Below are 25,511 nucleotides of genomic sequence, written 5' to 3'. Positions count from 1 at the left end.
TCTTTTATGTAGCTCTGTTATTCCTCATTTTGTGCAGCTTTTCAACCTGATTTAAACATTTTTCTTTTCTCTTGCTGATGCTGCTTAAATTTCAACGGCAACTTGTTTTACAAGGCGTACATTAAGAATTCCCCAACGTTTTGCAAATCAAAAGCCGCATAACAAAGTCAACGAACGACTTAAGAGCATAACAAACAAAAACAAAATATACATTGAATAATACAATTAAGTTATTTAACAAAAAAAATATGGTATTTTAACGACACATCCATATTTGAGAAGAATAAAGGCATTCGACTCTTAAAAATATCTGCGTTGACTGCAAAGGTTTAGCAAAGGCTGGGGGCAAAAAACAGAGACTACTTTTCAATTTTATTTAATATAGCAAAACAATGACAAGAAAATACAAATGAAGGCAAGGCCGTTTTTTATATTTCATATAAGATTCTATCGAGCGTTTTGTCAATGAACGGATTGGCCCCACTCAGTGCGGCTTTGCAACCAGAAATTCACAGCTCATGCGAAAAATGTTGGAAAAAGCCCGAGCAAAAATAATCGTCTGTCGATTTTGAAGAGTCGTTGCAACTAATCAGCTATTTACGATGCGCCAAATCTTGGGGAAAAGCCGAGAAAAAAGAAACGATTTTCAGTTTTGAATCTACTATCGACAGACACTGTCAATGGGCCCGTTGGCTGGATTTCGTATATCCTTAAATCTAATACGGTTGTATGAAAAGACGTTAACCGAATCCATCAATTCCGACTTAACTGCGAAGGGTCTCTCAGAATCATGTGGTGCCGAAGAAGACTTCAGATAGAGTGATTTCTTATTGTGTGATTTCTATAATCTGATAATGGAAATAAAGTAGTATAGATAAAATATTATATTCGGAGGAATACTATTGAAAAATCTTCACTATTTTGTGAAGATAATTAATAAATAATAATGATGTTAATTTAAAAAAAAAACACTTTGTAAGGGTAGAAGCGCGAAATATAACGAATAATGCCTGTAACGCCGCGTAATTAAAAATTAAAGACCGACTCGTCCGATTACAATTTCAAAAGTGGAGTTTATTACACATGTACTGTCCTTATATTAAGCCTAAAACTAAGATACGAGAAATAGCGGAAATGGAAGAACAGTAAGTGGAGAGTTAGAGAGAGTTTGCAGTTAAGTAAATAGAAATAGGAAGAACGGAAAGTAGGTATAGTTGTAGAATAAAGTCAATGTTCGGAAGTAAATAGAAATAGCGACAGCGAGAAACAGTAAAGTATACTACATACCTACTTATAAATAAACAATATAAAATAACTTAATATTAAGCTTTAATACAATTTCAATTTTTAAATTCAATATTATTTAATTTATTCTATTCTAATGGTTTGCCAGAATCTGGCTTAACAACTATGATCTATAAGGTATCTTTGGCATCACGGTATCACGCTTCTAATGCCAATGTTAGAATCAGCCACGCATTTCTGAAAGAATATCAATTTCGGTTCTATTCTCTAATAATCTCTTTTTGTGGAACAACATCAAGACGCACGCCACAAATAGAAGGAGGAGCTCGACCAAATACACAAAAACGGCGCCTTCGTCCTTTATTTGGTGTGCGGCCCAGCTTCTTTTCCTATTTGTGGGGTGCGTCGTGATATCTTTCCACAAATGGAGAAATCTATCATTTTAAACCGACTCGGAACGGTTGATGGAAGTTGCGCGGAAATGACGCCAGAACATGTTCCAAGGCCCATATTTGAACTTCGGCTGAAGTGGATAGGTCGACGTTGGAGTTGTGACCAAATCCAATATCCACGATTCACAATTTTTACATATTCATCTTCCATTCGGTACAAGGTGGAAATAGTCATTGCTATTGGATATTAAAAAAATACCTTCTTCTTAAAGTTGAAGAAAATCTTTAAAGGTAATTTGTGGCAGACTCTCTCGCTTTCCTTTGAAGTCAGTTGCATGGGCCTGTACTTGACAAACGCTGCGTTTATTTGGAAGTCTTTTCAAGGTTCTGACAATGGGGTTTTGGAGAAAGGAAATCCAGCACCTATATGAAAATTGTATTCCTCTGTGAATATTGAAGTTCCATCATTGCTTCTATCGGGTAAATGGAGGTAAGATTGTGGTAAAAATCGATTGGCGCGATTTGATATTCACCGCTTCTATGTTCAGCCCCCTTTCTGTGCATTATGGAAGAAGGTATTGGCACAATATATTATAAAAAAATTTGATGCAGTGTTTTTATCTCGGCCTTTCTATAAAGTGCTGAAAGTATCATTTGTTAGGTATAGACTTACTTACCCATGTATTACTGCAAATTGCTAAAGTTTCAATCAAACTCAAAATTCTATCAAGCTTTTCTGTTTAGACACCATCTTTGAGACACCCTGTAGTAACATAAAGCAATAAAAAAAAGAAATTTAAAATACGACAGCAAGAAAATAACAAAAAATTATTTGTTCTAAACCAACGAAAATTTACATAAACCAAAGCAACATCATTAGCGCCGTTTTAGTTGACTTCACTTTTGGACATTTGGTTCTGGGTTTTGATTTTTTCAGTTGATTGTTTTCAGGTAGTCAGACTGTCACATCGACTGCGGTTGGAAATATTTATGGCTTGAATTAACGCCAGCAAAACATATTTACATAAATACATAGTAATTCATGTACATATATACATACACACACATACATCGAACATACATATAGTACACTTTACACACAATTTCATGCTAGGATTTTGATCTGAAGGCGTATAACCGCAAATTGAAAGTTTTTTAATCACGCATCATCCATCAACTTAACACAGATTTCAACACTTTCCGGCAAAGCAGCAATGGCTATTTGGGCCAACAAAAACCGCCAATTGACGCCCACTAGTCACACTGATAAGTTGACAACAACATGGCTAAGAACGTGCCTGCTTGGAGTTAACTCGTAGAAGTAGAAAAGACTCGAGTAAAGGCCTGCAGTTATACTTTTTTTCTTATAATTTTCTTCGAAAAAATACGCCGAATTTCGTTTCGCTTGACAACTGTGTAAAAATATGCTAAACTGCTGCCAAATTTGTGTTAATTTGAATAGATGTAAAACAAATATTCCGTACAACAAAAAACTGGGGTGAAAATGATGGAGTTAAAAAATAGCGAATTTGTAGGCTTTCAGTCAAACGTCTGTGGCAACGGTGTGTGGGCGAACAAGCTGATGGGCAATCGGCCAAGCGTTCTCCATATGCCCGAAGTATAATGTAAATTGACCCAAACATTTTAGCTTTACAATGTTGCAGGGATTTTCCAGAATTCGAATAGCTTACTTGGCAAAATATGGTATTGAAATCAGCGACGCATATGGAGCAAACAAATGAAGATTCGTTAAATTTGTGAGTTATTGAGGACGCATCATTGACTGATGATAGTAAATCAAGTAAAAATTTCTGAGTATATTTTCACAGTATTTCCCAGATGAAGTGAACATGCAGCACGCAACAAATGGTATATAAATATTTAAAATTGGCGCTTACACCTTTTATTGGGTGTGTGCCCGATCTCCTACTCCTATTTGCAGTGTGCGTGCGATTTTTCACAAGATTTTTTATGAAGAGCTTTTTCTTGGCAAATATACACTCGGCGGTTTGCCATTGCCTGCCAAGGGGTGACCGCTATTAGAAAAATTGGTTTCTATTATTTGATGCTTCATGCCCGGAGATTCGTTGATGTGCACTTCCGATTGCGCGTCACATTAATTTATTATTTCTAAAGAAGTAAGTAACCTCATTGTCGAACAAAATCCAAGTTTCAAACTTTATTTAAAAACTAAAAAAATTCCACAAACTTTTTATCGCAATTTCATGGTTTTAACTTGAGTTTCTAGAAAGATTTTTGGTAAACAGTTTTATAGGTTATTAAATTTTGGTCGCACGAAGTACAAATTTGAAGTGGCTTAAAAATACCTCAGATTTCTTACTATTTTTGTCTTTCAGGTGTTACGCATTTTCGCCATACAACGAATGCTCTAATTTTTTTATATGAAGAAAAGACCCAACACCGAAAGCAAAAAACCAAAAATCGGCCAGCATATCAAACTCTTCACACTCACGTATTTCGGCTTCTTCTCCCTTCTTTCTGATAATATGTCTCTATTCCTTTCTCAACCGCTGGTAGCGATCCCACACTGCTCGTGTGTCACTCGATCGCAGCATCCCTTCTTTCCGCGGTAGCGTGATATTCCTCGTCGTACAAGTTGTTTTTTTCGGGTTCGCCGAAATCCGAATTCTTCTTCCGCGGCGGTACGTAGAGAACGAGAACTAAGGATCCATAGCTCGTGCATGCCGGGTTGTTGGGTAGTGCTTTCTGAGAGCAAGTGTAAGAGTTGAGAGACGAGCGTTCTGGCCGTCTGTTGCGATTGCAGCTTTTCGAAGTCGTACATCCTTTGCGTAGTTCGATATATGTTTTTTGCTGTACAGAGGGGTCGCGTAACTAGATAATAGTTCGTGGCGATGTTGGGTTCTCGGATCATACGTACATCTACAACTCTAAAATCGCGTCTTCCATGTATTGCAACATGATCGATCTGGTTTCGCGTTTGTTGATCACCGGACAACCATGCCGGTTGGAGAATTCTTTTGTGCTGAAATGTGGTGCGGCAGACACTCATTTTTTGTGTTCCGGTGAAGCTCATCAGCCACAACCGATCGTTATCTGATGTTTCGCAGTGTATATTGAATATCCTGGCAGTGGAAACAATACGAGTATACCTTCCTTGCCATCCTGGAATTGAAGTCGCCAAGCACGATTTTTATGCCTTGGCAGAGGCAGCGCTCATAGAAATAGTCCAGAGACTCATAGAAGCAGTCTTTGATCGCACCATTCGTCTCTTTCTTCGGGGCAAGAAGGAACGCAAATAAGCGAGATATTGAAGAATTTCGCTTCGATCCAGATTATTGCTCATCCACCGAAGTGAACGGAAGTACTTAGCGACGAAGTCTATCTCCAACTACGAATCCAACTCCGAATTTGCGCTCCTTTACATGGCAGACGTAGCAAGTTCCAATGGTCTTCTTGTCATGTCCCGTTCATCGTATCTCGTGAATGGTGGTGATGTAAGTCTTTACTCTTACGAGGAAATCAACCAGCAAAGCAGAGACACCTTCCTCATTAAGGGCCCGGTCATTCCAGGTGTATGCTCTCAAATCACGTTCCATAGTTCGTGGTTTGCATCAGAGTAGGGAGTTATAATTCCAAACTTTGCATGTTTATACTAAGTTTACCAGTTTACTATTTAATTAGTGAAAAAACATTTCTCAAAGTTGGTATATTAAATAACTAGGCTGAAGTACTAGGACGATAATATCCGATTAGGTGTCCTTTGGAGTGTTTGAGAGAAAGAGTCTGTGGACAATGTATGGAACTTTGCACTTAGCATGGCGAGTATCGTAGGCGATGGGATAATGAGATGTATGAGCTTTACTACGAAATAGACATTGCACAGCGAATAAAGATCCCGCGGATACGTTGGCTGGGTTATGTCGTTCGAATGGTACCTGCTGGTGTTAATAGAGGAAGAAAAAGGTGTCCTCTACGTTGGAAAGATCACGTGGAGACGGACTTGGTTTCACTTGGTGTGTTCAACGGGTACCGGTTAGCACGAAAAAAACGATTGCCGCGCTTTGTTAAACTCGGCCAAAATCGCGTAAGTGGTTATCCCACCAATCGAGGAGAAAAAGAAGGCGGAAGCTGTACTCCTTTTTTAATAACTCAGTACTTGTAATTAGCTGTTGAATACTTTCCGACTGTGATATGCACTCTTTACATCTCCATTGCGAATCTTCTGTTCGAAATAGTGTTTGTTGCTTTAGAAAATGGACACAAATCGCACGGCGCAAGATACGCGGATAAAGCCGACGGTCTAATACTAGAATGTTGAACTTGTCTAGACACCTCTTGTCTTAGTGGAGAACTCATAACTTTATCTTCCACAATTGACTTCGTTTATTTTTTACTTACTGCTTCACGTAGTTCAGCAAAACCACGAAGGTAGTACTGCTGGTTATTAGTTTAAGCTTCAGGAACCCAGTGACGGTGTTAGATAAAAGTAACCAATTGTTACGATAGTTCCACCCGTTGTTTCGAAGGAAGGTGACGCCATGCACGTATATCTAAAAATTGTAAGTTTCAGTAGCAATTTTTGCAAGTTTCATAAGAAATTTGGCAATAGTTCGTTGCTTCGCTATTACACACCGGCACGCGATTAATTCCAATTCGCATCAAAGGTATGAATGTTCTGATTTGCTTACAGAAGCGAGAAGAAGGCACTTCATTCGAAAAGGGAGGCATTCGCTTTCCTTTGACTCATATCGCCCATTTGTTGCAAAAGTCTCCAGAAAAACGGTGCAAATTTCAATTTCCTAGATTCAGTTTACAATGGCTCCCTAAGTAAGATTAAATATGCTTTTTCATTTAATGAGTTACTTGTTAATAGATACCGCCATGATTTTTTTACACAGCTAAGAGAAGAGCCGGTGGTAATTTCTGCATATTTATCTAAAACATTTTTTTTAATTGTGTCGTTCTTCCAGCAAACGAGCGATATCTATTTCTGCTATAGCAACGTCAGTACTGCTGTTTATTAGCCACACTTCGCATTTACATTTTCTGGCATTCAGTACATAATAAGTATATGCAAATGTGTAAATAAAATTATTGAATTACTTATTAAAATTTCCTAAGAAAAGAGATTAAATAAATAAGGGAATAAATTGCAAGCAAAGATAAGACAGTTTAGTTAGCAAAGTGGTCTCTATAACAAAAAAAAAACGAAAGAGAATATATTAATCGGGTGCACAGGGATATCAAACTGTCTAATGTCATGCAATGCCTTTGTAAATTTTCTTAACAAAAAATTCATATTCATACATGGGCTGCTGGCAACAAATTCACTAACCCAAGCGAATTTTACTCGTTTCCGGAAATCTAAACGACTTTATTTGTTTTTGATCAAACAACTTTGATAGCCGGAGCAGTTGATTGTATCGGGTGTGTTTTTTAGCTGTATAATAACTATCGATAACTATGGTTTAGCAACTGAGAAGCGCAAATTATGTGGACATGAATCGTTTAACACTAGAACCCAAAATTACGCTTCCAAATTGTGGAAATTTACTTCGAAATTACAAAATATTAATAAAAAATCCATTCGCGAAATTCATAGAGCTTATGGCGGCATCATCGGTCCTCCCGATGCAACAATGCATAAAGAAAAGTGCGAAGATAGTGGGGATGATTAAACGAGAGATCCAAAGAAGACAATAACGACGAGTACAACAACTGCAGTGATAAGACAGCGTGAATGCGAATTCGATATGTGTAACGACAGTTAGAAGAATAGCTGCGGCGACGGGGGCCTTCAAAACCATAAAAAAATATATATAAAAAAACTTTTAATCCACTTTAAGCTGGCATAATATATATCAAAATTTATTAGGCTATAAAACTGCATATCCGATTTATTTTTAACTTGTGACTAAAAAATTTGAAATATTGCTGAACATTTGTGACCAACTCTTATTTGTTTTTTCCTTAGTAGCAACTTTTAGTGCTTTTAGAAGTGTAACTCAGTATTCTCCTGTATAATTAACCACTCTTACTTTATGAATTTGAATCCCAGAAAAAACAGTAGTCCCCATCTTTCCTGAGAATTGTGACAACCTGTGAGGTACTTATACCATGTTGCACCATTTTGGTGACACTGCCTTACAGTGCCTACTGCCTCAGTAAGCAAGAAGCTGCCGTTACGGTGAATGACGAGCGCTATTAAGCCTTGTTGACTGAATTTTTGTTTCCAAAATTTGATCGGCTAAACATCGATGATACTTGGGTGCAGCCGCTTGAAAGCAAAGCAGTCACAACATTAAAAAATTGGACTGATCGAATGGACCGTGTAAATCGTAGACCCAGCGGACATATGTCATGCTGAATATGCTGTACCAGATTATAATAAAAAATATTCATTCCAACAATATTTCTGTTTTTCTCTTCACTTTGAGTTCTCAAGCTTTTGAGAAAGCACCCGATATGCGCTTGTTTTTGCTACTTTTGATAATTCATCTTACCACGCAAATTTATAAAGCTGTTAGTACTTGAATGTGAATTTGAAAATTTACATTTTTGTCGAAAATGGCAACAGTGGCGTGTGGTGTAGGCGGCTGCTGTCAGTTCAAACAAAGTTATTGCCCATTCAAAACTATTTAAATATATATTATAAAGAAAAGGAAATACACAAATTGAGTGGATATGAAGAAATATACAAAAATTACAATAAGATAATAAGAAATAATTAAGTACATGAAAAATAAATATAATAAAATAGAAAAATATAAATTAGAAATATAAAAAATTTAAAAATAAAATTCAAAGAAAAAGAATTAAAATTTTTCTACATAATTTGTATTTTTTTATTTATTTAAAAAATCGAAAACGTGAAGTGCTTATCGTGCAAATATTTTAAGTGTTTGGCTGAATTTGGTGCTCAGCAATTTGAGTTTCATCATTCATACGAAAGCACACAAGCAAAACGCCAACAAATCAATTTTAACCATCAACCAATCGAGTAGCCCACAGGCAAATAAACACGCCAAATATGCTGTCAAGTTAAAAAAAAATGCCTTTGCGACATTTTTGCACAGTGTAGGTAGTGTCAGCGCAGTTTCGACTGTTAACCTATTAATTTATAGCTTCAGGGCTCATCAACGCATTCTTCTAATCACACTAATCAATGGATTTATGTTAAATGTCACAGATAAAATTTTATGAAATTTGCATAATTACAATATAAACTGATTTTTAAAATGATTTAAATAAACATGCGCGTAAGGAGAAGAAGAAAAAATTTGATTAAGAAAAGAGTACAAAAGAAAAAGTTGTATATGGAATAACCACTTCGCGTTCTAACCTTGCCCATTTAGGTAGTCTATCAGCTGCAGGGCCTCTCTTTAAATTGGCGCACAATTCGGTCGCCTTCGTAGTATTGTTTGTCGTACTGGCGTTCAAAAGTGTGGATGTAATAGTATACAGGGTGGCGCAAAATTGATCGTGCATTTTTTTCTGGATAACTTTCTTACTAAATAAAGAAAAAAATGATGAGTGATGGAAATCCTTACTTTAATTTTTCCATTGCTAGTCTGTTTAAGGGGACAGATACCTGTAAACGCCCATATTTTTCCCGATTTTCATTAAGATTATTTAAAATGAAGAAGTCAATATATTTTTTGCTTCAAAATTCGCATACAGTTTATCTATACATTAAAATAATATAGGGGAGAATGGGGAGTTGTGAGACATAGGGAGTTATGAGACATTGTTACCGTTCGGCATTATTCATTTGTTTACATTCGATTTTAAGTGTCAACAAGTGTTCTCGATGCGATCTCACTTTTCAGCTAGTATTGGCCATATTTACACGCATTCGACGCGTCTCTCCAGTTACTGTGTTTTGGAATTTCTCGGTAAGTTTTTTTCATCATTTGTTTTGCGATACATTCGATCAGTTGTTGAAGCAAATTGCAAATGTTATATTAATATATACAAATTATTAATTGTCCTATTAGCTTTGAATTTACACATTCACTTGGGCATGAACGTTCGATGTGTTTATGACTACGCGGCCATTTATAAAAAAAACGATTTGGGGAGTTGTAAGACAACAAATGTGGGGAGTTGTGAGACACCGTTTTTTCGACGTTTTAACGCATCTGTCATAAGTACCTCGCAATATTCAAGCATTGTCATATATACAAATATAATATATCATGAAAATTTTCTGCAAATGCCGAAAAAGTTAAGCAGAAACAACTCCATTCATTGCAATGAGCTGTGCACCTAAAGTGCGCCAATTTACGAACTGGTTATTATACATGTTCTCACTGCGAATCATCAGATTGATGACATGGCATTTTTTATACACTTTTTATAACAATTGTCTTTTCTTTTTTATTTTTCATCTTAATAAAGAACTAACAACTAAAATAAGTCATTTTTATTGATTTAAACCATGGTGTCTCACAACTCCCCACATTTTTGTATTTTGTATTATATTTTATATTATTATATACAATTTTAATTTTAAGGAAAATTGTAGATTTGTTAAATAGGCCATACCAATAGCTTCCAGTATTCATTGACTAAAGATTCCATCGTTGGCATATGCAGAATATTAAGATTTTGAGTAATACGGGTCCAAAAACAAAACCCGTCTCACAACTCCCCATTCTCCCTTACAATTTTTCTTTTATTTTTACCATTTAAAATGGTGGATGTACACTCAATTCTTCCAGGAAGGCCGCAGCGGGGCTCTCAATCGGCGGGCATTATAGTATCGGCGTCAGTGACCTGAATACAAAAACCAAAAATATTTTTGTTTAGTAATGTCATAATTTCTATATAAATTAACAGTAAATGGAAAAAAAATTCGCGGAATAAAATGCTTCAAAAAAAAAAAAATGAGTTTTGGGGCTAATATATGTCTTTTTTTTCTTTTGAAAAATAGTGAAAGTCTTTCGCACATGCGTCGAAATCTTATAGAAATTTCAGTGCAATGCCTTGTGCTATTTCTTAATGATTAAACTTAGGCTTTGAATATAAACCGGTGCTGTTTGAAAAAATAAAAACAAAAATTTATATTTTTGTATGGCTATATGGAATATTTGATTATAAAGGGTGGTTAAGTTTTAAAGGCCGGTGTTGATTTTGAATGAAATACAATTTTTTTTACGAAATTATTGTCATTTCTCTTTATTATGATAATATTGGTATATCTCTATTACGTATGGAATATGGAAAAATATCGGTCAAATAGCCGTCGTGGCCTCAGCGGCACACATCCATCCGATGGGCCAATTTTCGATGACGCTGAGGCATAATTGAGGTTCTATGCCGTTAATGTGCCGAATTATCTCATCCTTTAGCTCTTGAATTATCGCTTATCTTATGGCTTATCGGCGTACATATTTTTTTCAAATAATCCCAAAGAAAGAAGTCCAACGGTGTCGTTGACGTTTAAGTGTGGTTCACATTCAACATCGGCCCTTGAAATTTAACCACCCTTTATATTCATCTGCAGTCTTCCAAAAAACTCTTTATACAAAAAATTGTATTATAATATATAGGTATAATAGGTAGACACTTTTGCCTTCTAAAATATTTGTCTAAATACATACATTTGTTAATTATCTACTAATATAAATATGAGGGTTGCCTTGTAACAGGTTCAGCTTACATCGCCTTATTCTAAATGTTTTATATTTTTTCATGGGCACTTAATTTCTGTATTTCCTTTTCTTTACATCTTTAAATAGTTTTGAATGGGAACACTACATGTGATGAGCTGCACTACGATATTTTTATCGAAGAGTTTAGTAGTTTTTAGCATACATTTACATGCAACGTTTTCACTTACCAGCTTTATTTGTTCCTTCTGCAGTGAGTGGAAAAATTCATCTCTGGAATTAGCTCGTAAAAATTGCCATAATTTGACAATTGCCCATAACAAGACTCCTGTCAATCGGTGTAAAGAAATGCCAAAGGTGGCGAACCTTGGATATATGCGTATGAGCTGCAAGCAAAACAGTAATCAATCGTATGCCTGTTCCAAGACAACAAAAGTTGTTCGCGGAAGAAACATCACACAGCAGATGATGGCGTGTTTTTTTTTTTTTGTAAAATCTAGCCATGCCGCAATTGTACCACTAGAGATACTTAAAACAATCAATTATGAATGGTAGAAGTAGTTTTCAGAGCATTAAGGGGTCCCGGTGGTCTAGAACTCGAAAATTTAGGGTATTTTCAGGAATTTTTTTTACAATAACAAAAAGGGAAATATATATATTTTTAGGCTTTTTATTTAACTACTTTTACATACAAAAATAAAAACAAAGAAAGAAAAAATTTTAATTTTAATAACTTTAAAAATAGCGCTGAAGTATATCCTCTAAAAATTGAACCTGGACGGTGTTGTTCATTTTGGCTCTTCTATGGGGTTTTCCAATAACTTTTCCAATTGCTGAATGGATTGCGCTATCGAGAGATGATTAACTATTTTTTATGGCCGGAATTGGATGGTATTAATTTGGACAACTTTTATTTGCAACAAGACGGCGCTACGTGCCACACAAGCAACGAAATCATTGATATTTTACGGGAAAAGTTTCAGGGCCTTGTTATCTCTCGAAGAAGTGATCACAATTGGCCACCGAGATCTTGTGATTTAACACCTTGTAACTTTTTTCTTTGGGGCCAACAGCCCACGGTCGATTCAAGACCTCAAAGATGGAATTCGTGAGGCTATCGCGGACATAGGGCAGCCACTTTGCAATTCGGTTATGGAAAATTTCATGAAAAGGATATTGTCCTGTAAGCGTGATCGCGGTGGTCATTTTCCCGATTTTTTTCCGCTATTAACGGGATACCTTCCTCTTTATAATGAAATAAACATCCGATCATTTATATTAAAAAATATTTAGCATTTTTCCTCGAATATCAAAATATCACTTTATCTGATACACAAAAACCAAAAAAATTGTTACTATTGTCCCGCTACTAGAATAAAAAAAAATTTGGCCAAATGGCGGGGTTTTGAATTTGGCACACTAAAAATCGGATTTTTTTTCAATTTTTTAATCAAAAAACTACGAAATAATTGAAATAGTAATATGATTCTAATACGGGCGATAGCCATTGATGTTGTGAACAACATATTAAATTTTCAAGTGATTTGGTTGATTTTTTTTTTTTTTTTGACAACACCAGGCCGAAAAAACTCGTTTCGAGATAAATGAATTTAAAGTTTGAGGTACAGGAGCGCGCGGACCGCTCTCTACCTAGTTAATGGGTTGTAGAAGCTATAATATTGGGAATTTCCGCACGAAAATTTCCCAGTATATTCTTAAGATACTATACTTTCGAAATATCGAAAAAATTAAAAATCGATTTGTTGAAATTTCTAGACCAACCCAAAGAAAACGAACTACCGAAGACGAGTGGAGGAGAGCTTTTCAGCGCTCAAAAGATTTAATTAATGGATCATTCGCTTTACAGCACTGATTTGGCACCTAATGATTTCCTTTATTTTCCGAACATTAAATAAAAAGAGGTCAACAATTGGCAATACCTGAAGCAGCTTTGAAGCCCTTAAACAGCTCGTTTAGGAGGTATCCACTTTTGAGTGGCAAAATTGCTTTGAAAATTGATTCAAGCGAATGCAGAAGTGTGTTGACTTCCAACAAGAATATTTTGGAAAAAATAAAGCCATATTACTTTACCGTATTTTTATTATTAGGCGCAAAGTATAAAAGGCAACACCCGTAAGATCGAACTAACAGGATTGGTTACCACCACTAATGAAATTTCAGAAAAAATGTGCATTTTTTAGTGAATATTAGTGAAAATTACTCCATGAGGTTAGTCATAGATTGCTAATTTAGAACTAAATCAAGTCAAAGGGAATTAACCTTTTATTGGATGAATTAATAAAGTATTGGGAAAAAATTGTTTCACGGTGGAAATAGTCAATAAGACTTATGAAAAGAAATATAATGAAAAAATGTTATATTTTAACTTTTTTTACGGAACCTTAAATAAAAACTAGTTGGAAATTAAACAAGAAAAACAGTAAAAAACAGTTGAAAAACGGAAAAATTATTAACCATCGTCAACGAGGAGTAGGTATATTGACTCTATGGATATACTTTTTTTTTGTCAAAAAGTACTTGCATTCTACTCTGTGATCGTTTTTTTTTTTAAATAAATCTCTTGTACTTAAATTCCGCTTTTTCACGCTCTTGCACTAAAGTGAGGTTTTAGCGAAATGTCATAAAATCCTAGAATTTTTTTTGCGTCTTATTGTTGCTAAATATATATTTCATAGCTTAAAATTGTTTGAATTATTTTATAATACTTAAATTTTAAATAAGATTTAATGAAAACTGTAATACCATATATGGTGCCATATACAGTAAAGGGTTAAGAAGCTTTGGGATTTTGCTGGTCCTATAAATTTAAGTTTTTAGTCCATCCGTCTTTTCTCCTTTCTCAAACATGCGTGAGATATGAACTCTGTGGAGCGACCACAAGAAGATGTGGTGTATTCTATAATATAATTTCCAACTTGCCGACTCTAGCTGCACTTACCCAAAAACATCACATTTTCTGCACTGTGCCTCACAATTCCAATTGTGTACCTCGGATTGAGGCCGCAATCGTATCTCCAATGTTTCACTGAACATAAACGGTTGAATTTAAAGGCTTGAGTTTTCATAGTCATATTGAGTAAGCAACAGGCAAAGATTGAAGAGAGAAGGAAATTTATTATGTGCTCACCCAATCTGCTATATAAACGAAATGGAAGAACAATTCAAAGCTCTCATTTATCATTAACTGCATGCCGCCAAAAATTGTCCAATGCAGTCAAATGGCAGCTTTTACTTGGCAGCCAATTGGCATCATCATTCCCGTGTAATTTTAAAATTGCGAAGGCAGTGCGCAAAAGATCGAATTTAGGCAGCTACGTTTCATTCCACAAATAAATAATACCCTAAAGTAGTATGAACCTTCAATTAATCAAAATATTTTTAAGTGAAAACTAAACGCGGCACCTATGAGCCCGAAACTCATTATAAGCATCGGAAATAAATTCATTTTTAATGTTTTCATTTTTACAGAAATCTTTTCAGTTTTTTTTATAATGATCAGCTCAGTGATTACCTATAACAAAACTAATTGAGTGCAATTATAATATCATTAAGCCAGTACGAGTAAAGAATAACAGGCCCTGTATCCGATCATAAGCAAAGTTTAATAGCATCACTAATTTGTGAGTTTTTAGAGGCACAAATTTAATAATGACATGTGAAACTATAAATTATTAAGCCGTTTCAAATTATTGTATTAAAACTTAAAAATATAACTTTTTTTTAATGAAACCTTAAGGTCAATTCAAATGTATTTGGCTAAACTATACAAAAGTTTAGTATCTTAAGTGATAAAATAAAGCGTTTTCGTTGCCTTTGTAGACTTTTCAATGATTATTACTTTTCTAAGTAAATTGTTTTTGTCCCTCATATTTGCCGATTACTGCCTAACTAAAAATACACTTTTTCTCGGATTTTTTATTGTTCTCCTACTTGACTCTGTGTAAGTTATACATTTGTAGTAAGAGATAAACTTCAAAAATAAAATAAATAAATAATCGGCGCGCAAACTTTTGGAAGGTGTCTGTCCTCCTCCTATTTGTGGTTTATGTTTTGATGTTATTCCCCAGGAGGGACCTACAGTTTTATGCCGATTCCGAACGGCAAATGGTTTTTATGAGGAGCTTTTTCATGACATAAATGCACTTGAAGGTTTGCCATTGCCTGCCGAGGGGTGACCGCTATTAGAAAAGACGTTTTCTATTATTTGATGTTCACGCACGGAGACTTGACCCTGAACACCGGCGAATGGTAGTGTAGTAGCACAAAGATGCGTGAAGCTTTTTGCTTCATCTTTTTGCTATAAAAAGAGAGGAGGTTCTCCATTCAATTGTGAGTTTTTGGACGAAATACCACATTTCTTAGTGTATGCACATATGACAGAAAACGATACGATGTGAGTTAATAAATGCTTATGCAAAATTTTTTAAGAGAAAAAGAATTTGCAGATAAAACTTTGTTCTATGTATTCTATAGAAGTGGCATTTAAAATGTCATTACGACTCTTTCAAATATTAGTCGTGCTCGTAACCCAAAAATTTGCAAAAGTTATATCTAATTTTTGCAAGTAGATGTTTGAACACTAAAAATTATATATAATATTACCCAAAAAATTATCAAAAAATTGTGAGAGCAAAGTGACAATTCAATGAAAGAGAGGGATACATTAATTTTGGCCAAAAAAAATTATCCATCTTAAAAACATACGCTCTGAAAGCATATAACTGAGCCTTTTGTAAACAAACACATTTATTTTTCATGGAATCTGGTGTCTTGTGCATTTTTGTCCTTGATCCTGTTTACAATTTTCGCTTAATGCAAAAAAAAAGAAAAAAATTAAGTGGGAGTGCCATAAAAAAGTAAATATTTGTTAAGTAAACCTATCCATATCCTAATACTTCATGCAACTCTGCTGCTATTCACTATTTTCGCCTTAAGAATTAGGTGGCAACGCTATACACAAATAATTATAATTAAAACTTTTCTCATTATTTTCACTATGTTTTGCTTGATATTCATACCCTAACCTCTAGTTAAATTCTGTTATTAAATTAAAATTTTCTTTAAAATTATGTGGCAACGCTTTTTAGAAATGTTGTTGAATTTAAGTTATCTTTAATTGATAAGCGCGTATTTTTTTGTTGCAATAAATAAATGTCTGTAATAAATTTTTTAATTTCCAAAAAAATAGGTGGCAACACCAATAAAAATAACATTTTTTATTGAAGCTTGTTTAAAGCCCCTTTTATTTGATATTCAACTAAAATTTGTGATAAAAGATGTGTTTTGCGAAGAAAGTCGGGTGCAAAAATTTTTTGAAATACTTTTTTTTAATCTTTGCCTTGAAAACCATGAAATTGCAATGTTTATGCCCATTTCTTAATAAATTACATATTTTTAAATGTAAATTCCATCGTTTAAAGGTTTTTTTTTAAATACAAATGGGTGGCAACACCAAGCTAAAATGAGTGTTGCATACAAATCACGTACGACTCATAGGTTTTTGAGCGGTGTAAAAAGGGTTACAATCGGGGCAGTAGTTTTTAAGTGTTGCTTTGCCTATTGATGCTACTTTTGTTGTTGGAACGTCATCCTAGCCGAATGGGATGGTGCACGACTAACGTTCGGAAGTGCACAGGTACGAAACCTCGTGCCCGAAACACCAATCGATAAAAAAAGTTTATTTCTAATAGTGGTCGCTCCTCGGCTGACAATGGCAGACCTCGGAGTGCCCCACATAAAAAAATCATTTGCCGTTCGTTCCATTTGTGGAATAACATTAAAATGCACGCCGCAAATAGGAGGAGGAACTCGTTCAAAACACCCGGTAAAGGATCTAGGCGCTAGTTATATATACATTTATATAACTTTAAAATGACATGAAAGCACCACTTACTGAAAATAAGTTTTGTGCTTTCGCTTCACAAATTTCATATCTACCAAAAAAATGCCTAAATGTAGACGGTTACATTTTCCTCAGAAGAGGGTTTTTCCCACTTTTGTAAACATCATTGCATATTTCTAATAATTTATTATTGATTGTCAAATTTTGATTTATGTGTCTTAGCACACATGCATACATACATACATTTACATATACAAGCGCATACATACATACATATTTATTATTTTACTTAAATAAACGTTACTACCTCATTTGCAATGCTGTTAATGTCGCTGGCAGCTCAAAGCCTCGCATATTTATGTTTCATTTAAAAACAATTACAGTAGTTTTTATTCGAGTGCTGTTGTATTCTTATTTTTATCAATCCACTGTCCAGCTGTTTGGTTCTGCAATAAATTTTGCGCTACTCTGGCTTGCCTCAGGTCTTATGGAAGTCAAACGAAATAAATTCTTAATGTAATTTGTTTTTATTTTTATATTTTTTTTTACAATAAATAAGGCAATAATTTTATTCAATTTTCATTTTGCACACATTTCTGTGGAATGCATTTCATGCCACACCGATTAAACATTCAAACATTTTTACCAAGCGGCATTTCAACATTCCTCAGGCAAAATGCCGGCTAATAGACTTATAATGGACACAAAGGGAAGGCGAGCGAGCGACGACTGAATGAACACAAAGTGTCACTTAAATTGTTGTTGCTCACTCACTAAGTGTTGTGTTGTATAACAATTACAGTAGCAGAAGCAAATGGCAGAAATAGCGACGAAGTAACAGCAAAATTGGTTTATAAAAGCATAGCCTGTTAGTGTAGGGTGAGGAGGAAGGAGGTGACTGCAGAAGGCAGCCGTTAAGTGAAATTAATGCGTAACAAATGATATTTATTTATGTGCATATGTATGTACATATATGCATACATTTGCTTAGTGTGCGACGTTATCGCTTTGCTGTCTAGATAATTTAGTATGCATTATTGTGATTGCAGTAAAGTTGCTGGTGTAACTCCAAGTCGTATGCGACAATTGTTAATTGCTGTGCAATTAAAACTATCATTCGATTTGATTTTTTTTAATATATTGTATATTTTTTTAATTTATTGCAGTTTTATTGATTTTTAATATGATCTCTGAAATATTAGGTTGGGGGAAAAAGAAATTAACTATTTTCTCGGTAGATGGCGGTAGTGATCGATATCTCGTAAAGTATTGATCAAACAAGTTAAAGTTTATGCTCGTGCTCAAGGTGCATTTCATAACAAAGAAATGCTTTTACTGTGAGTTATAGCAATTCCTTCGCTCTCTCAAGTCTGATTTGTTGCTGCTTTAGTGTGAGGGTGAGAGACCATGCGCCTTTCGCATCTTGTAAGCCTTGACTTTGAGATCTGTTTTCAGTATGCGGCGGATGTTACGGTCAGATATTTTCAGTTCTTTCGTCATTTGATTGGCACTTCGTCGAGGATTTCGCTTGCGACTTGCTTTCCACCTCCATGACGCTTCGCGATGCTACCAGTATCGAGCTCACAAACAAACGCTGCTTGTGATTTTCCAGCCAACTATAATGCAATCACACTATTACGTTTCAAATCCATTACTGGTTTTCTTTTTTCGCTTTTACTCTCGGCAAAATGCTTGCGTGCGCTTATAAACAATACTCTGGACTGTTATTTAGCCAACTAACAGACAGCTGATGCACGGGTAGTTGCGCGAGCGGTCTGAAGTTGGTTACACTTCGAGTGCCGGACCCTGTAAATAGTAGTGTTGGACAGACTGAATACTTATAGATGCAAGTTCTAGATGCTAAAAGAATCTCCAGTACTCGATAACTTAAACTATCCATACTGATTAGGTGTGAACAACCTACTTTTGAGTGTCTAGTACTAAACATTGAATTCATAAACGATTCCATGTCAAACGCTCCGAGTAATTTAGACTCGGACTTACATTTTTCTGAAAATTGGTTTGTTTGTAGGCTTGCGATAAGAAGTAAACTGAAAACATGTTGGTAAATGTTTAATGTTGAAAATTTTGGTATGAATTTTTTTTTAAGTCAAATGTCTCCGGCTCTTTTTACCATTTTTTAATTTCTTATTTTATATTTTGGGATTAAATTTACTTAAAACATTTTTTTTGTTGAACAAATTTTTTTTTTCTTTTGGAATGTTTGTTGTTGTTTTTTAATTTCTTATTTTATATTTTGAGATAAAATTTACTTAAAAAACATTTTTTTGGAACAAATTTTATTTTTTGTTTTGGAATGCTTATTGTTGTTTTTTAATTTCTTAGTTTATTTTTTGGGATGAAATTTACTTAAAAAACATTTTTTGGAACAAATTTTATTTTTTGGTTTGGAATGTTTGTTGTTGTTTTTTAATTTCTTACTTAATTTTTTGGGATGAAATTTACTTAAAAAAAATTTTTTTGGAACAAATTTTATTTTTGAAGTGAAACTTCTTTAGGCGCGTCGGGGGCCCCAAGGCAGATTGAAAATAGGCGAGTGAAACGGTAAGTTCGGAGCGTTACCGAAATCCGTCAAATGGGCGGGGCCAAGGAGCAGCTTCTCCTTCCCACTCTCGCCTATTCGCTCTCTCTGTCGCTCTCTCTTCTAGAAGATAAACCAGTGCAAAAATGCAAACGTCTCTAGCACACCCTGTAGCGAATAATTTCGAAATAATATGAACTGAAATGTATATAGCACACAAGTAAGCATTGAAGTAGACTGGCGAAATGCAGGCAACCGACAATCGACAACCGACAACGGGTATTATAGATAGCCATAGCCCGTGCAAATGAGTGCTCTGTGTGAGTATCAGATAAAGCGCCGATTGAATGTGTGTAAGCGGGAAAGCAATAAGAAACTGCTGTGAAGTAAATAGATGGTAGGTATGGAGGAGACGAAGCGATACAATGAGTGCGTTTGCCAAACGAGTGACGATAGTTGAAGTAGAAGGTTGTAAAATGACATTTCAACCGTTTCGGTGATCAAAGCAAATTGATTAACGCGCCAAAAGTAGGCAAAAAATACCATTGGAAGTTCAAAGAAATGTCAGCGTCAAGTGCAACACTGCACCCAAGTGTCAAATTTGAAGCTAATAAGGACAAAAATAAATAGTACAAATTTATGTGGAGTGATATAGAAAAAAAAATATGAAAACCTGAATTTAACACGAGAGAGGGGGGAGAGATCTAAACCGGGGCTCCCATGCATGGAACAACCAACTTAGAAGTTTCACTTCTACCGTGCGTGAGTCTGACAGACCCTAGTTTTTTTTGTTTTGGAATGTTCGTTGTTGTTTTTTAATTTCTTGTTTTATATATGTTGAGATTAAATTTACTTAAAAAACATTTTTTTGGAACAAATTTTATTTTTTGTTTTGGAATGTTTGTTGTTGTTTTTTAATTTCTTATTTAATTTTTTGGGATGAAATTTACTTAAAAAAAATTTTTTAGAACAAATTTTACCTTTCATTTTGGAAACAGAAAAAAAAATTGATTTGTTTGAATAAAAATTTAATGATAATTTCAATTTCTGAGTAAATTTTTTTTTGGAAAACAATTGTTGATTTTGCAAAAATGAGGAAATTTACAATAAAAATTTTTTTTTGTTTCGAATAATTCCTTCGTGTTTGTAAAATTTTTAAATATTATTGTTTTTGTTGTTCTATAAGGAATTATATTTTTAGAAAAAATTTGTTTATGCAACAATTATGAAAGTTTTGCAAAAGTGTTATGGGAAAAGTTTTTATTTGTTCGCAAATTTTTTGTTTTTTTTGAAAAAAATTGTATTTTGTGCAAAAATGAGCAAATTTGTAAAAAACATTTTTTTTAAGATTTGTTTTTAATTTTTTTTGGAAAAAATTGTATTTCTTTGGAAAACCTTTAATTGTTTTATTTTCTTAATTTTTGAAGAAATTTATTTTTTTTTTTTTTCGTTTGTGAAAAATACCTCCGCTCAGATTTTTTTTCTTATTTTTTTCTTTAAGAGGGCGAAATTTCTAGAAATTTCAAAAAATCTACGTTTTGTTTTTTCGATATTTCGTCGGGTGAACCAGCAACTCGAAAGTAATCTCACGCGCTTCCGCTTATTTCATGAGTTCGTTATTGTTAACTTTCTTCGGATTCTGTGCACAGTGACCATTCTGAATGTTCAGTTTCTTCTGTACAATCACTTTGGCTTTCAGATTCACTATCGATTAATCGGCTTTTTCATCTTCTTACTCCTCTAACGGGGTCGCTATGTTCATCACTTCTGTCTTCGTTCCCCTGGACAAGTTGTCTATGTAGTGATGTAATTTGGTTCGTTAGTGCAGAAAAATTCAACTCATCTTCACTAGAAGTAATTTTGTCGTCATGTTCCATACTTATTAGGCTCACTAACTTTGAAAGAAATATTGCGATCGCCAAGAAGGCTGAGTTCGAACTGATGTCGAAGACAAAGTCCTACTTCGCTATAGGAGATGAAAGCGGTGCCGCGGGACTTATGTATTGGTGGCCCTGTCGGCTACGCTGAAAAGGTTGCTTGTGTCTGTGACATAACCAGTTTGCGGTACAGCTTTCATCTCCTCTGGCGATAGAATCACACGAGATAAGACATTTAGACACATCGATCTGAATGGTGCCTCTCAGGCACCGCTCGAGTTATTGCATCACATGCAGTGGCGCCTTAGAGGCACCGCTCGAGCGCAAAGGGTTAAGAATATACTGGAAAATTTTCATGCGGAAATTCCCAATATTATAGCTTCTACCGCCCATTAACTAGGAAGAAAGAGGTCCGCGCGCTCCTGTACCTCAAACTCATTTATCTCGAAACAAATTTTTTCGGCCTGGTGTTGTCAAAAAAACAAAAAAAATTCAACCAAATCACTTGAAAATTTAATATGTTGTTCACAACATCAATGGCTTTCTCCCGTACTAGAGTCATATTATTATTTCAATTATTTCGTATATTTTTTTTTTATTAAAAAACTGAAAAAAACTCGATTTTTAGAGTGTCAAATTCAAAACCGCGCCATTTCGTCCATTTTTTGTTTTTATTCTACATAGTAGTGGGACTTAGCTACAGTTATACGTTAACAATTTTTTGGGTTTTTGCGTTTCAGATAAATAGAAGAGCCAATATGAACAACACCGTCCAGGTCCAATTTTTCTGGAGGGTGAACTTCAGTGTCACTTTTAAAATTATTTTGTATGTAAAAGAAGTTAAATAAAAAGCCTAAAAAATTTAAATATCGCTTCTCATTTTTTTATTGTAAAAAAATTCCTGAGAATACCCTAAATTTTCGAACTGTGAAACTATGCCAGTGATCTCTGAACATTTCATATGGACTGCTATTATACAGGGCCTTTTCTATCATCCATTCATTCATTTTATGTGGATTTCGAACTCGGCCTCTGCCGAAAGGTAATCACGCATAAACGCATTTGGCTATGGTGGCTGCTAATAGGTTTCCAAAACAAATTTGCAGAACCAAAAACCAAACTCTTAAAGGTATCAATGCCAAAATACTCGATACCCAAAAGTTCTATACATAAATAAATATGATTTATCAAATTATGGGAGTATCATAGGAATTAGTGTATGGAAGTTGAAGAAGATTGCATTGATTAAAAAAAAAATAGTTTCATTTAAAAATTCGCATTCTTTCAGTTTTGCTTCTTAATTTTTCAACTAACCTGTATTTGTCAAATTGTTGATGAAAAACGGTACTCACATTGTTTACTCTAAAGTAATCGCAACATATTTTATATATGTGATTTTTTCTATATTGCAATTCGATAAGTTTAGTTACTTCTATTGCTCTTTTAGATGATAGATGGCATGCGATTTTTGTACATTTTTTTTTTAATTTTTTGACATTAATGTTTAATATTTTTAACATTAAAGGGGGCTCCCTATATTACCCCAACTATTTCCATACTCCGCTCAGCTCAATTACTTAAGCTTCTTAGCGCCTTTTTGTTCTCCCTGCGTTCCCGACTTACTTCCAGTGCAACGCTTTTGCTAACCTTTAGCCACTGAATCAGTGCCACGTGAATTGTCATGTGCACTTCAGAGCCGGCTGAATTAATATTCCATGCAACCAATTAAACTGTGTTTAATGCATAATTAAATGCATTTATCTCGTTATACGCAGAGACTAAATAATTGATATATTATGAATTTTACTAAGAGGGTTGCTATTTATATTTCTGATCTTGGGCACTTCTGGTGTTGTCAGATGCCATTTCAGATATTTAAGGATGGGAAAGTGTGACATATTTTGCCATAAATGCACTCGGAACATTTTGATAATTTTTTTTGGATTCAAAAATTCATCTCGAAAAAAACCGTGAAGATTTTACAAAATTATGCGGTGAGCAGGCATCATGCTTAAGTTTCTTATAAAACTGGTTCAATGATTTTCTTGAGGTCGCGTTCGCTCACCTATGAATTACCAAAACCAGTTCTTGTACTAGAAAATACTGATGCTTCGCGCGAAGCGATTGAGTAAGATCCTCATGTCACTTGCCGTGAGATTGAGCCATCAATATGATTTCGCATGATCACCTTGTGGTAAAAAGGTGTTACGTTGGATCCTAAAAAAATTTTTAAAATAATTGGCGCATACAATTCTGTTGGGTGTTTTAACGAGCTCCTCCTCCTTTTGTGGTACGCGTCTTGATGTTATTCCGCAAACGGATGGTTGTTAGGTAGGTAGGTAAGTAGAAGTGGCAGTCAGTCTTTAAACTAACTCACTTAGACCGTTGCCGACCCATTTTGATACCACAGCAGCAGTTTTTCCTACTACTCCTCTTTTTCTTTATTTATCTATTCCATTTACAGAATGTTAGCGATCACAACATTATAGTATTATGCTCAATTTTAAAAATTTGTAAGTACATAACTATGAATTTAGTTTAATTTATTCTTAATACTATATCAGGATAATCTTCATGGTTTCGCGCTGCGTGTATGAGCTGTCTAATTGTCCGAAGTTCAGTCCATTCTCTTATGTTCCTTAACCAATACATTTGCTCCCTTCCTATGCCATGTTTACCTTCAATTTTGCCTTGCACAATGAGTTGCAAACATTTTTATTTGGGTCCACGCGTGATATGCCCGAAATATTCGGTTTTTCGACGCTTTAAAAGCTTTTTAAAAGTTCTCTTACCTTAATAAGGCTGTCTTTTCCTTATAAGGCTCTCTTTCCTACTCCTCGTTAAACCATTTTGTTGTAAGTGCAAATTGCTTGAGTCATCAGTATAATTCTAGAATGATGAGCAAAGGCATCTAAACCTAGTGGCTAGCCACGCGTGACAGTGAAGTTCTCTGACAAAATTCTCGCTTCTCATTCTTGAAACCTCTGCAATAGTCGAAATGCGGTACGTTCAATCTTTGAGCATGACGACTTAGGAGACAGTGGCCTGTGATCAAAGTAACTAACATAGAGACGTTTTCTCTTCTCCTATTAAGTAGCGCCTCTGTCTCCATTTCAGCATGCCTATCAAAGTGGAAAATCCTGCGAGTCGGCACTACAATGGGAATCTTGGGAATCTTTTTAGACATAGAGGTATTGTCCTCTTCTCCAGAAGAAGGAAGCTTAATGGACTCGTTCTACCTGAGCTAAAAGTAGTCACAATCCAGCTATCCAAGGAAAGTAAATATCTTGGAGTAATCCTCGATAGTAAAGACATCCAAAGCACTGACAGCTTTCTGGCAGTGCAAAGGTGTCTTTGGGAAAACGTGGGATCTTTCTCCTAGCAAGGTCCTATGGATCTACACGGCTATGGTAAGACCTATAATCACCTATGCATCGGTGGTCTGGATGAGTAGACTCTCTCTCGTGGGAGTCAGGAGGACCTTATCGAGACTACAACGCACTGTGGTCTTCTGTTGTACCGGAGCTTTTCCGACTACTTCAGACTCAGCTTTAGATGCTCTGGTTAGTTTACCAACACTTGATGTTTTCATTCAAGGAGAGGTCTTGAAGGCCATCTGCAGGCTGAAATACAATGTGAGTTGATACGGCCCCTGTCCGGCATTGGACAATAGAATAGCCATGGACTTCGCTCCAGCGATCCTCTCCATGCCCCTTGACTCCATGCCATCAAGAGTCGTACTTGAAAAGTGATACAGTGTAGTGCTGCCAGAGGCTCAGAAAATGAGCCGGCAAACACTGTTTTCGCATTTTTACGCACGCTCTATGACCGAGAATGGCTCCAGAAGAGGGGAGTGCAGACGGCTTGTTGGACTGATGAAGGGCCACTTTCTGTGGGACGAAGCACATGGAAAGGTTGGGCATCTCAGACAGTGTACTCTGCCAATCTTGTGAAGAGGAGGATGAGACGGCGAACCATTTCCTGTGCGTCTGCCCC

The 25,511-nt window shown here is 35.2% G+C and overlaps 1 protein-coding gene across 2 annotated transcripts in view; it reads left to right on the top strand.

Annotated features, from left to right (window-relative positions):
• Positions 1–25,511, top strand: part of LOC128857409 (dual specificity protein kinase splA) — a 164,020-nt gene that overhangs the window by 26,710 nt on the left and 111,799 nt on the right. The gene's annotated exons all lie outside the window — the stretch shown is intronic.

Source organism: Anastrepha ludens, chromosome 3 (genome assembly GCF_028408465.1).
Source record: "Anastrepha ludens isolate Willacy chromosome 3, idAnaLude1.1, whole genome shotgun sequence".
NCBI classification, from domain to species: domain Eukaryota; kingdom Metazoa; phylum Arthropoda; class Insecta; order Diptera; family Tephritidae; genus Anastrepha; species Anastrepha ludens.
The sequence above is the reverse complement of the archived record's forward strand: the minus strand, read 5'-3'. Positions and strand labels throughout refer to the sequence as shown.